The sequence below is a fragment of the Bos taurus genome, chromosome X (genome assembly GCF_002263795.3).
Source record: "Bos taurus isolate L1 Dominette 01449 registration number 42190680 breed Hereford chromosome X, ARS-UCD2.0, whole genome shotgun sequence".
NCBI classification, from domain to species: domain Eukaryota; kingdom Metazoa; phylum Chordata; class Mammalia; order Artiodactyla; family Bovidae; genus Bos; species Bos taurus.
The window spans coordinates 79,044,532-79,057,827 of record NC_037357.1 but is presented as its reverse complement, the minus strand read 5'-3'; positions in this window follow the sequence as shown (position 1 = coordinate 79,057,827).

Sequence of the window (13,296 nt, the reverse complement as noted above, 5' to 3'; positions counted from 1 at the left end):
TGGCACAGAGTAAAGTACCCAGTGAGCAGCAGTTTCCTCCCCTTCTAGTAACTTTCCAGATCAGCCCCTCCCAAGGCTGCAGAAGGTCAGGTCTACAGTGGGCTGCTGCTCTCTCTCACAGCTCACCTGCCTGAGAAATTGCCTGGGTCATTGTGCCAAGCCAAGTTCTCACCTGGCCCTCGAATTTGGCCCCTTGTGTCCCAAGAAGCCCCCAGACCAGGTCCCAAGCAGACCGAGTCCTGGGGAAGACCCAGCTAGCCAGGGGCCTGCACCCTGAGTTCTGGTGGCTATGCCCTTCTGCTTCTGGCCTTCTGAGCCGCCAGGGGGGAAGCTTTAGAAGGAAGTTAGTCAGAGTGAAGCTGCTCCGGGCCCCACCTGTGGTCAAGGTGTGAAATGTGCACCTGTCTCTTCTCTGCCACCCCTCCCCCTGTTTTTTTTTTCTCTCTTTCACACCTCTGGGCTGTGGTTTGGGGAGCTGGGAGGCTCAAAGATCTGAGCTCTGGGCCTGGTCCCTCACAGGAAGGAGGGCCTCCACAGCTGTCTGTCAGGCCAGCCAGGGAAAGGGGCCACTTCCTCCTCCTCCCCCTCAGTGTCTGCTGTTTCACAGCCTCTCTCGCAGCTTCTCCAAGTACCGCTGGAAGCCCTGCTCCCAAAGTCCTTTGGCTGCCTGTCCCCAGCCCTCAGGGGAGCAGGCTCAGTGAGGCCCAAGCTTTCCGTGGGGTTCAGGCAGTGGGCTAGGCTGGGGCAGAGCCTTTCTTACACGAAATGAAGAAGAATGCTAATCCCAGGAAGGAGTATAGGAGGCCCAGGCAGTGCTGGGACTCTGCTTCCTTCTGCCGGCTCTGGATTTCAGAGAAGGAGAGCTTAAGTCGCATGGAGGCCCAGGGATTGGGAACCACCCCTCCTTTGCCCTTTTCCCTGTAGCTCTGAGCCTGATGGAGGCAAGTCCTTCCTAAGGGCTGGGGCCGTGGGCTGGAGCCTCAGCAGTCCAGGCCCATGAGACTAAGCCCCCAAGCTATAGGAAGGAGGATGTTGCTGCCATTTGTCAGGTGGCAAAGGGAGACAAGGCATGTCAGGCCATGGGAACAGGAGATGCCAAGGCCAGGAAGTGAGGAAGAGCTTGTCAGCCCAGGGGCAGGCAGTCTGGTTGGGAAAGAAGGTATGTGTGAGAGTAGGGTGAGGGCTGGAGAATAGTTCAGGACCCAAGCCATGGGAACAAGCACAATGACCTTCCTGTTATCCTGTCCACATACCAGCAGTGCCTGGGAACTGATAAATACAAGTTATCTTCTACTTGGCAAGCTCTTGGCTTTGTAATACATGATCTCCTTTAAATCTTTCAGCCTCCTGGGGAGGCAGAGCTTGCTGTACTCATTTTGTAGAATGAAGTGAAGGTTCAGAAAGATGAAGCAACCTGTCCCAAGCTAGTCAGCTAGAAGGGTTTGTCACAACATTCCTATCCAGGCTACTTTCTAATGTGCTCTCCCAATACTCACAATCATGCCCAAGGATTGGATCTTTCAGGAGCCACACCTTATTCACCACGCAGCTTCACGCAGGCATCTTGTGTAAGGGCAGGTGTTCACCTGTCGGGGCTCACGCCCTAGAGGGAGCTTTGGTGGACCTCACCAAATCTCCATTCTTCTTCCCTGCTTCTCCTCATTTACCAGGGAGAGGAAATGTCAGTCTCCAGGATGAGGAGCCCAGAGGACCAAGCAAAAATCTGCCAAGTGCCAGACCCCTTTTGTGATACCTGAAGGAGAATCTCTGGTACTTCTGGAAGTCTCCATTCCGCTGCAGGTTCCTGAAGACCCGACTTGGAGAATTCCCCACATCTGCAGTCAATGTGCATCTGTTCCCATCCCGCCTTGTTCTTGGGATGCCAGCTCTGTTCTGGGGCCTGTCCAGACTCTCCAGAGGTGCAAGTAGCAACATTGGGAACACACAAAATTTCTATCATGGAAGGCTGACTTTGATGAATTCTTTTTTTAAATCTAAGTATTAGTTGATTTATAATGTTGTGTTAGTTTCTGGTGCACAGCAAAGTCATCCAGATATATATGAATGCATGCATGCTGAATCACTTCAGTCACGTCCAACTCTTTGCAGTGCTATGAACCATAGTTCACCAGGCTCCTCTGTCCATGGGATTCTCCAGGCAAGAATACTGGCGTGGGTTGCCATGCCCTCCAGAATATACATATATTCTTTTTAAAATATTCTTTTCCATTATAGTTTATTACAAGATATTGAATATAGTTCTCTATGCCATACCAATAGGACCTTGTTGTTTATCTATTTTATCTATAGTAGTTTGTATTTGCTAATCCCAAATTCCTAAATTGATGCCTCCTCCACCCCATTTCCCCTTTGGTAACCTAAGTTTGCTTCTATGTCTGTGAGTCTGTTTCATAAAAAGTTCATCATATTTTAGATTCCACATATAAGTGATATCAAATGGTATTTGTCTTTGTCTGACTTACTTCACTTAGTATGATAATCTCTAGGTTCATCCATGTTGCTGCCAATGGCATTATTTCATTCATTTTTATGGCTGAGTAACGGAGTCTGGTGGGCTTCCGTTTATGGCGTCACACAGAGTCAGTCATGACTGAAGCGACTTAGCAGCAGCAGCAGCAACATTCCATTGTATACATACACCTCACCTTTATCCATTCATCTGCTGATGGACATTTAGGTTGCTTCCATGTCTTGACAATTGGAAACAGTGCTGCTGTGAACATTGGAGTGCATCTAACCTTGATGGATTCTTGAGTCCCCATCACTCCCACAGTGAGCAGGTAGAGGCTATTCTCCTGCACTGCTTGGCTGTGCCACCCCATGGAACAAAGTCACTGGCAGGCCCAACGTTTGCTTCTTAAACTTCCTTGGGTCACCCAATGGAGTGAGATCAAATGGGATAATAAGACAAGCTGACATCTACTGATTACTTAATTATGCACCAGGTGCTATTCTGAGAGCTTTATTGGGATGAGCTCATTTAATATAACTGTGTAGTAACTATGACATTACTACTATTATCATCCCCATTTTACAGACAGCAGAAACACAGTTTAAGCAACATGCTCAAAGCCACATAGCCAGCAAGCAGCAAAGAACTCCTGCTCTCACCCATTACACTATCATGCCTTTTAAGGTGAGAGGGACTGGGATGGAGAGTGATGTTCAAAGAGGACAACTTTGGCCTTCTTTGTAACATTTTACAAGGAGATCAGATTCACTATTAGCTGCGTGATTAAAAAAAGAAATCCAAAAGGAAAATAAAATTAAGCTAAAAACCTGGGACAATTGGTGAAATTTGAACATGTTCTGGAGATAAGATAAAAACCTTATACCCATGCCATTTTGCAAAGTTTGATAATGCAAATGAATATCTTTGTATAAATTATGACTGAGGAATTTAGGGGCAAAAGGCTATCACATCTGCAACTTTCTTTCATATAACTTGGAAAACAGATATGCAGAGTGAGAGAAAATGCACAAAGTATAAAGGCACTGGGTCAGCGTGCTAATAATTGGTGATACTGGGAAAGGGTATAAAGGAGGTCTTTGTACTATTCTTGAAACTTTTCTGTACATTTGAAACTATATCAAAATAAAAGTTGCTGAAAGGATCTCTGTCATGCAGGATGGGTTTGGTATCAGATGCTATTCCTAGGATAAGTTTAGAGGCCTTGTGAGAAGAAGGTGGGTCTGAAGTGGCCTGGGAGCAAATACTCACTGGCTGGGTCCTTTGGCCTCATCCCTGGGAACTCCCTTCTGTGGCTCAGTCCCCTTCCCTCCTCTCCTCCAGCCTCCATTTGCTTCTGGCTTCTCCCTTCCCCTTTCCCACCATCTGGCTGCCTCCAACCTCTCGGCCTGGAGGTCCAAATTTCCCCACTGCCTTCTGAGCAGTGGCACTGGCTCTCGGGTGGAGGGCACTGGCAGCCCATGTACTCCTCCAAGCCCTTCACGATCTCTCAGAGAATATAGCCTGTGCCTGAGGCTGTCAGGGTGACCCCACTCTTGGCTCAGGCTGGTTGAAGAGAAGGGACTGGGGCTTGGGTCCTTCAGAGGGTGTCACCAGCTGAGAGCCTGGAGTTCTTGTTCCCAAAAGAAGTGGTCCTGCCATGTTGGGTGAGGACCCTGCCTGGGAGGCTGCTCTCCCTGAGGAGCCAGTGGTCTGGGCGGGGTGTTTGGCTGCTATTGGGCTCGCACGAAGAGGAAAAGGCACACCCCGGAAACTATGGTGCCTGCCACTAAGGAACTCCACTGAGCAGGAGCTGCTGAATGGTAGCATCTCTCCCTGGGTCCTTGTCTTGAAGGGAACCCAGTTGTGTATTAAGTTGGCCTCCCAGGAAAGCCCCTTGCTGATGGGCCTGACTCTGGTCTGAACTCTACCTGCCTGGACTCTGGTCTTCTAGAAAATTCCTCAGCTAGTCAAACTAATTTCCAAAAATCCCATGTGATGGTGGCCTGGGGGACTTTTTGTCCACATGTCCTGAGAAGGCTGCCACATGTTCTGGCCTTGCCGCTCATTTGTGTTGGTTCCATATTTCTCCAACTAGGGAGCTTTGCAGGTGGTGCTAGTGATAAGCCAATGCAGAATATGTAAGAGACATGGGTTTGATTCCTGGGTCAGGAAGATTCCCCTGGAGGAGTGCATGGCAACCGACTCCAGTATTCTTGCCTGGGAAATCCCATGGATAGAGGAGCCTGGTGGGCTACTGTCCATGGGGTTGAAAAGAGTCAGACATGACTGAACGACTTAGCATGCGTGCAGGCGCTAAGTCATCTGCACAGGTACAGGCATTCGGGTTCATCTGGCCAGAAATGAACCGGCTCTGTGCCACGCAGTGTGGCAGAGCAGGTGAGCAGATGGACTCTGGAGCAGCCTGCTGTCCAGGCTGTCTGGACTGGATTCCTGGCTCTGCTATTTGCTAGCTGTGTGACCTTGCACTGGTTACTTCACTTCTCTGTGCTTTGGTTTCCCTCTGTGGATGAACAGAGTTAGTATGCTGCATATGTCAAGGTGCTCCAGTCAAGGCCTGCTGCACGGTCAGTGCTACCCTCCTCACTATGGCTGCTGAGGTCCTCCCAGGACTCGGTACACCCTGGGGGCAGCTTCATTTAAAAAAAATTTGTATTTATTTAGCTTTTTTGTTGATGTATAGTTGTTTTACATTGTGTTAGTTTCTAGTGTACAGCAATAGTTAGACATATATATCCTTTTTCTTAATCTTTCCCATTATGGTTTATTGCAAGATATTGAATATAGTTCCCTGTGTTATACAGTGGGACCTTGTTTATCTATTTTAAAAATAGAGTTTGTATCTGCTAATACCAAACTCCCTCCCTCCTCATTTCCCACTTGGGTAATGGTAAGTTTGTTTTTTATGTCCGGGGGCAGCTTCATTTGCATTGAGGTACTGCACACCCCAAACTGGAAAGCCTAAGCCTTGGTCCTGAGTTGCTGAATTGGTCAGAGCACTGACGTCTTTGTTTGTGGGCCCAAATGACAGTTTGATCCCAGTGCCCAGGTCTTCTGGTGATGGGCTGAGTTTCCTTCTAGATGCAGAGGGGACTAGGTGTAGAAGGTGAGCCTTGTTCTGGACTAGGGACTTAAAAGGAGCTTGAGGAGACACCAAGTTGAAAACATGCTTTCCCTTGCGATACCCCCAAGTTCCTCACACAGAATACCATGTTAATTGCCGACTCGGCCAAAATGTCTGTTGATGAGGGGACAGACAACAACAATAATACTAATCAGTAATGCTTATATAGCACTTACCATGCCATTTGAAGCACCTTTACACATACATATCCTAACAACTCTTTGAGAGATTCTATTTTTATTCCTATTTTAAAGGTGAGAGAACAGACTCAAATAGGTGAAGTAACTCATATGAGGTGAAACAGCTGGTCAGTGACAGAGCCAGGCTTTCAAACCCAGAAGTCTGGCTTCAAAATCCACATTCTTAACAACCCTGCTCTACTGCCTTGAGTTTGAAAAGGCTATTACGTGATTTTAAGAGAAGCAGAGGCTCCTGAAGCTGAGCTGCAGCTGGGCCCAGGATGAATGTGCAGCTCAATACGCAAATCCTAAACCTCAACCAAGGTTCCAGAGTGGCGAGGCCAGTGCGGGGGCTGCTGCAGAAACGAAGGCAGGGCCACTCCTGCGACAACAGAGGCTCCTCAGGCATATTTCACAGCCAGTGCCAGAAGGGACGTGAAGGACAGAAGTCTGGAACTGCGAGGTGGTTACCATGGAAACCCACAGTGTGCTAAAGCTCCAAGCTCAGATGAGCCTGTCTGGGTCTTAAAAAAAAAAAAACAAAAAACAATTGATATATTTGTTTAAATTCTAGACTTTTTTTAAGAGAAGGGCTTAGAACAAACCCTCTGTGAAATTCAGATGAATTTTTAGCATATTTGCTAGTGACTGCAGTCTTTCACATAAATACCCAGAGGATTTATAAACTACTATAGTGGCTCAGCTGGTAAAGAACCTGCCTACCAATGCAGAAGACACAAGAGATGCACGTTCAATCCCTGGGTCCAGAAGGTCCTCTGGAAGAGGAAATGGCAACCCACTCTTGTAGTCCTGCCTGGCCAATCCCATGGACAGAGGAGCCTGGTGGGTTAGAGTCCATAGGGTCGCAAAGAGTCAGACATGGCTGAGCATACATGCACGTGCACAGTGGAGTATCGTGTAGCTAGAGAAGTGCTTGCATGTGAAGAGGCGTAGGATAAGATGGTTGAGGAGAATGGGTGTGAGGAGACAGTTTGGGGCAGGTAGGTGTAAGGAGACAAGTTAAAGGGAGGGATAGTGTTTGTTCACTTTCATGCATTGGGGAAAGAAATGGCAACCCACTCCAGTGTTCTTGCCTGGAGAATCCTAGGGACAGGGGAGCCTGGTGGGCTGCCGTCTATGGGGTCACACAGAGTCAGACATGACTGAAGTGGCTTAGCAGTAGCAGTGTTCGCTGAAGTGTGAGTAGCAGGGGTGGCAGGGAGGGGAGAAAGAAGGTGATTTACAGCTGGAATCCACAGTACTGATTGGCCACCGCTAGCCCAGTCTGCCTCTCCTGGATTTCCATTCATCTTTGCTGTGAGGACGGCATCCACTGTGGCTCCTGAGCTGGTCCCCTACCCTCATGTCAGGTCTGGGAAGTTTGGCATGAAAGGGGTCTGTTTAGCTTCTTTGAACTCCAAATTAGTGACAAGGAAACTTCACTTTCTCACATAATACCTCTTCCCGTCCTGCGATTGTTATCCCCAAACGTGAGTTATCTGTAGGATGCACTTTGGCAAATACCAGTACAGAGAACGGAGGCTGTTCTCTTGGCCTGCTTTCAAAGCCTTCTGTGATCTCAGCCTCCTGTGCAGCCTGATTCTCCTCTCTGCTTTGTGCATCCTATATGGTAACCAAACTGAGCCCCACACTGTTGCAAGCATACCCCAAGTTTTCATGCTTGGTTCGTCTCTACCCGAGGCCTGCCCACTGTCTAGGACTCAAAGGTACAGCTCAGAGACAGGAAGGCATTACAGAGTCCCTTTATTTGGACACCATGGCTCTGCCCTGAGGGCCCTAGGTGATAAGGCTGACAGAAAGGAGAGGCGAGAAGACCCAAGGCAAGAAGTAGGAAGTTTCAGTACCCTCTGCCTACCTTCCAAAGATAGAAATGGGTTGAAATTCTTCTGTGGGGCAAGTCTCTGACTAGAAGTGTCCTTGGCCATCTGATCTCTCTCCTCCAGCCTTCTTCCCCTTGGAACCACTCACTTCACTGGGAACCATTGAACAAGTATAGAAAGACCAAGACAGGCTCAGGAAGACCTCAGCAGGAGTCCTACTGAGGATAAGAACTGTGCAGCATGGTGGTAGTAAATGGGCTTTGTTTGGTGTCTGACAGGCCTGGGTTTCAATCTCGTATTGGCCACTCAACAGCTATATGATTTGGGTAAATCACTTCGCTTCCCTGATCTCAGTTTCCACATCTGCAAAGTGGAGATGATATCTACCTCGTATGAAAAGGACGAAATGTTTGTTTAAAGGATTACATGAAATTGAACATTTATTTTTATTAAAATTTGTTCAATTTTAATAAAAATAAATGTCATCCAGGAAAAAAAAAATAAAGGGTTACATGAAACAAATTTAGGAAAATCACCCAGTGAAACACCTGGCCTTCTTTGACAACCACTCTAAAGTAGCCACCCCATCCCTTACTGTCCCTTTCAGTTCAGTTCAGTTGCTCAGTCGTGTCCGACTCTTTTCGACCCCATGAACCACAGCATGCCAGGCCTCCCTGTCCATCACCAACTCCCAGAGTTTACCCAAACTCATGTCCATTGAGTTGGTGATACCATCCAACCATCTCATCCTCTGTCATCCCCTTCTCCTCCTGCCCTCAATCTTTCCCAGCATCAGGGTCTTTTCCAATGAGTCAGCTCTTCACATGAGGTGGCCAAAGTACTGGAGTTTCAACTTCAACATCAGTCCTTCCAATGAACACCCAGGACTGATTTCCTTTAGGATGGACTGGTTGGATCTCCTTGCAGTCCAAGGGACTCTCAAGAGTCTTCTCCAACACCACAGTTCAAAAGCATCAATTCTTCGGTGCTCAGCTTTCTTTATAGTCCATACTCTCACATCCATACATGACCACTGGAAAAACCATAGCCTTGACTAGATGGACCTTTGTTGGCAAAGTAATCTCTCTGCTTTTTAATATGCTGTCTAGGTTGGTCATAACTTTCCTTCCAAGGAGTAAGTGTCTTTTAATTTCATGGTTGCAATCACCATCTACAGTGATTTTGGAGCCCCCAAAATAAAGTCAGCCACTGTTTCCCCATGTATTTGCCATGAAGTGACGGGATCAGATGCCACGATCTTAGTTTTCTGAATGTTGAGCTTTAAGCCAACTTTTTCACTCTCCTCTTTCACTTTCAGCAAGAGGCTCTTTAGTTCTTCTTAGTTTTCTGCCATAAGGGTGGTGTCATCTACATATCTGAGGTTATTGATATTTTTCCTGGCAATCTTGATTCCAGATTGTGCTTCTTCCAGCCCAGCGTTTTTCATGATGTACTCTACACATAAGTTAAATAAGCAGGGTGACAATATACAGCCTTGACATATTCCTTTTCCTATTTGGAACCAGTCTGTCCCTTTAGCTTATTTGATATTCATTATCACCTGCTGTTTATTTGCTTATTTGTTTATTGATTGATCACTCCATTACAGTATACTTTTCACAAGAGATACAGTTTTATTATTTTAATTACTATATTCTTAGGGCCTTCAATAGTTTCTGACTCATAGTAAGGGCTCATATATATTTATCGAGTGAGTGCATGTATTTATATATAGATGGCTATAACTCTCAAGCATACGACCTGGCATTGCTGCTGTCAAGCATGTGACCTAGCACAAGCTGTATTCTGGGGAGTACTTTTCTAGGACCTGTGTTTGGGAAGGAGAAGGCAATGGCAACCCACTCCAGTATTCTTCCCTGGAGAATCCCATGGGCGGAGGAGCCTGGTAAGCTGCAGTCCATGGGGTCGTGAAGAGTCGGACACGACTGAGCGACTTCACTTTCACTTTTCACTTTCATGCATTGGAGAAGGAAATGGCAACCCACTCCAGAGTTCTTGCCTGGAGAATCCCAGGGACCGCAGAGCCTGGTGGGCTGCCATCTATGGGGTCGCACAGAGTCAGACACAACTGAAGTGACTTAGCAGCAGCAGCAGCAGCAGCAGTGCTTGGGAAATAATGCATATTAGCATAGAGGTTTGGGGAGCTTCTGCTGTAAAGACAAGAGTACCCAAACTCATTTGGTTATCATATTAGTTTACTAAGGCTGCGGTAACAAATCACCACAAACTGGGTAGTTTAAAACCCCAGAAATCTATTCCTTCACAGTATCTATAGGCCAGTCATCCAAAATCAAGGTGCTGGCAAGGCCACACTCCCTTCAGAGGCTCTAGGGGACAATCTGTTCTTGGCTCTTTTAGCTGTTAGCCCACTTTCCGTGGTGGCTCAAGGGGTAAAAAATCCGCCTGCAGTGCGAGAGACCTGGATTGGATCCCTGGGTCAGGAGGATCGCCTGGAGAAGGGAATGGCTACCCACTCCAGTATTCTTGCCTGGAGAATTCCGTGGACAGAGGAACCTGGAGGGCTACAGTCCATGGGATCACAATGACTTGGGCATGAGTGAGTAACTAACACTTTCTTTCACTTTTCCACATGCCTTGTCTTGTAACCATGGCTCCAATATCTGCCTCCATCTTTATATGGCCTCTCCCTCATCTATGTGTCTAATCTCCCTCTATCTCTCTCTTATAAGGACAATTGTGATGGCATTTAGGGCCCACCCAGATAATCCAGGATTGATTCCTCATCTCAAGATCTTTAACTTAATTATATCTGTCAAGACCTTGTTGCCAAACAAGATGACATTTAACAGGTTCTGGGGCCTAAGGACAGATCTTTGGGAACCATTATCAGCCAACTAGTCACTGTCTCCCCTATTTCCCACAACTCCTCTACTATTTTGAGAAATGGTGAGCTGAGAAAAATGGGTTTTTAGAAAGAATAGAAGCGGATATGGGAGTAGAGCACAGGAAGAAACAACTTGAAAACATAAAAGGATATTGTAATTGTCAGGCTCTCCTCAGGGTGGAAGAATGAGGCTGAATATTGACCAAGATCTCCTGCTGATTCTTTTTGTGTGTCAAGGACTAGGACCCACTGTGTACAAAGACATGGAGAGGTAATTACTCCAGATAGAGAGTGATGACTGCACTGTACTTATTTAATTAGGCCAGGGAGGGCATCTGGGTATGGGTGGTTTTCAAGAGCTCTCCAGGTAATTGTAATGAGTAGCAAAAGTGGAAAACCACTTGGACAACAGTGTCCGTATGATGAGAATGTAAAAATAGAGCTGTTAGTGAATATTATCTATAAGAATAGTAACAAGGTTCATAATGTTGACATCCATAATTAACCCTCTTGACCTTCTCAGGGAGATAATAAGGAAAGTGCCAGGAACATTGGCTGCCTCTGTACGGGGAGGGTGGGGAGATGCTCAGTAAGTGTGAGGGACAGAGACAAAGCAGAAAGTGTCTCTGGAGCTACAGATGTGTGAGAACCTCAGCCCCAGCCAGAGTCCACAGGACTAGGGCTGGCAGGACAAAGGGACCCAGCAGAGAGCTGCCAAAGATTGTGGGAAAGAAAGAGGAGGTGGTGTTTATTTAATAAAAGAAGGGAAAGCCCTTGGTCTGGGCCCACTGGTCAGCAACCTCTATTCCCTTCTGGCCCAGCTGGAGGAGGCAACTCTGCCACAACCGCTGAGGCTGAGGCTGGGGGTCTTCAGCAACCCTGCTGACCCTCTGAATGAGAAGTTGGCCTTTAGAATGGGCCAAGTGTTTTTGGTAGCAAAGTATTAAATGTAAGTTTGAGGTTTAAGCTAACTGGTATGAGGCTTTATAATGATGGACTAAATCTTTTTGATGTTGGTGCTTCCAAAAAGGAATACTTCCTTTTTTCATGGGGGTCTTTTTAAAAACATTAAAAAATTTTTATATTGGAATATAGTGAATTAACACTCCATGGGGTTTTATCCAGGTCTTTTCTGTCCACTATTTCCTTAATCCTCTAGCTCCCTGAGGAAATAAGCCAGGCAGGCATTATTGCTAGTTTTTCCTCGTTTAAAAAATTGTGGGAAAATACACATCACAAGGGGCTTCCCTGGTGGCTCAGACAGTAAAGAGTCTGCCTGCAATGCAGGAGACCCAGATTTGACCCCTGAGTCAGGAAGATCCCCTGGAGAAGGAAATGGCTACCCATTCCAGTATTCTTGCCTGGAGAATTTCATGGACAGGGGAACCTGGTGGACTATAGTCCATGGGGTTGTAAAGAGTCAGACATGATTGAGCGACTAACATTAACTAACTATATATCATATAAAGCTTACTATTTTAACCTTTGTTGGGGACAAGGAATCATAGATACATTTTTATGATAGGTAATAGATTCTTCACATATAGAATACCACATTTAGCCTCAAAATCCCAAATTATTTCAGTCTACTGAAAGGATAAGATGGTGGCTTTGAAGCTGTCTTTTGTAAACTTCAAAGTTCTAAATCATTTTGAATAATTATAAATATCAGGGGGCTTCCCTGGTGGCTCAGTCAGTAAAGAATCTGCCTGCAATGAGGGAGACCTGGGTTTAATCCCTGGGTTGGGAAGATCTGCTGGAGGAGGGCATGGCCACCTACTCCAGCATTCTTGCCTGGAGAGTCCCCATGGACAGAGGAGCTTGGAGGACTACAGTCCATGGGGTCGCAAAGAGTCGGACATGACTGAGCGACTAAGCACAGCACATAAATATCAGGAAGAATACTCTATTTACTGCATTTTATGTCTGACTCTCAGCCTTCTCCTCCCACAGTGATGGGATGGAGTAAGAACTATATGTCAACGTGGATTCAGACTCTTTGTTTTGAGTCATTTAATTTAGACATATTATTTTAACATGGACTTCTTTAGTGGCTCAAATGGTAAAGCATCTGCCTACAATGCAGGAGACCTGGATTCGATCCCTGGGTCAGGAAGATCTCCTGGAGAAGGAAATGGCGACCCACTCCAGTACTTTTGCTCGGAAAATCCCATGAACGGAGGAGCCTGGTAGGTTACAGTCCACAGGGTCATAAAGAGTCGGACATGACTGAGTGACTTCACTTCATTTTTTAAGTGCTTTTACTTTGGCAGCTGGCATGCAACTTTTAAAAACTGTGGCAAAATACACATAAAGTTTACTCTCTTAATTATTTCTGGGTACAGTTCAGTGGCATTAAGTATATTCGAAGTTTTGTACAACATCACTACTATCTCCGGAGCTCTTTTCATCTTTCTCAACTGAAATTGTTCTCATGAAACACTAACTCCCAGTCCCCTCTCTCTCTAGCCCCTGGCAACTACCATTCTACTTTCTATTTCTATGCATTTGACTACTCTATGTACCTCATGTAAGTGGAGCCATATAGTATTTGTCCTTTCTTGACTCGTTTATTCCACTTAACATAATATTTTCAAGGTTCTTTCATGTTATAAGATGTGGCAGGACTTCCTTTTTAAGGCTGAATAATATTCCATTGTATGGATATATCATATTTTATTTATCCATTCATCCGTCAATGGACATTTTGGTCTTTTCCATCTTTTGGCTATTGTGAATAATGTTGCTATGAACAAGGATTATTATTATTTTGCAGGAAAAGAAAGCGAGGTTCA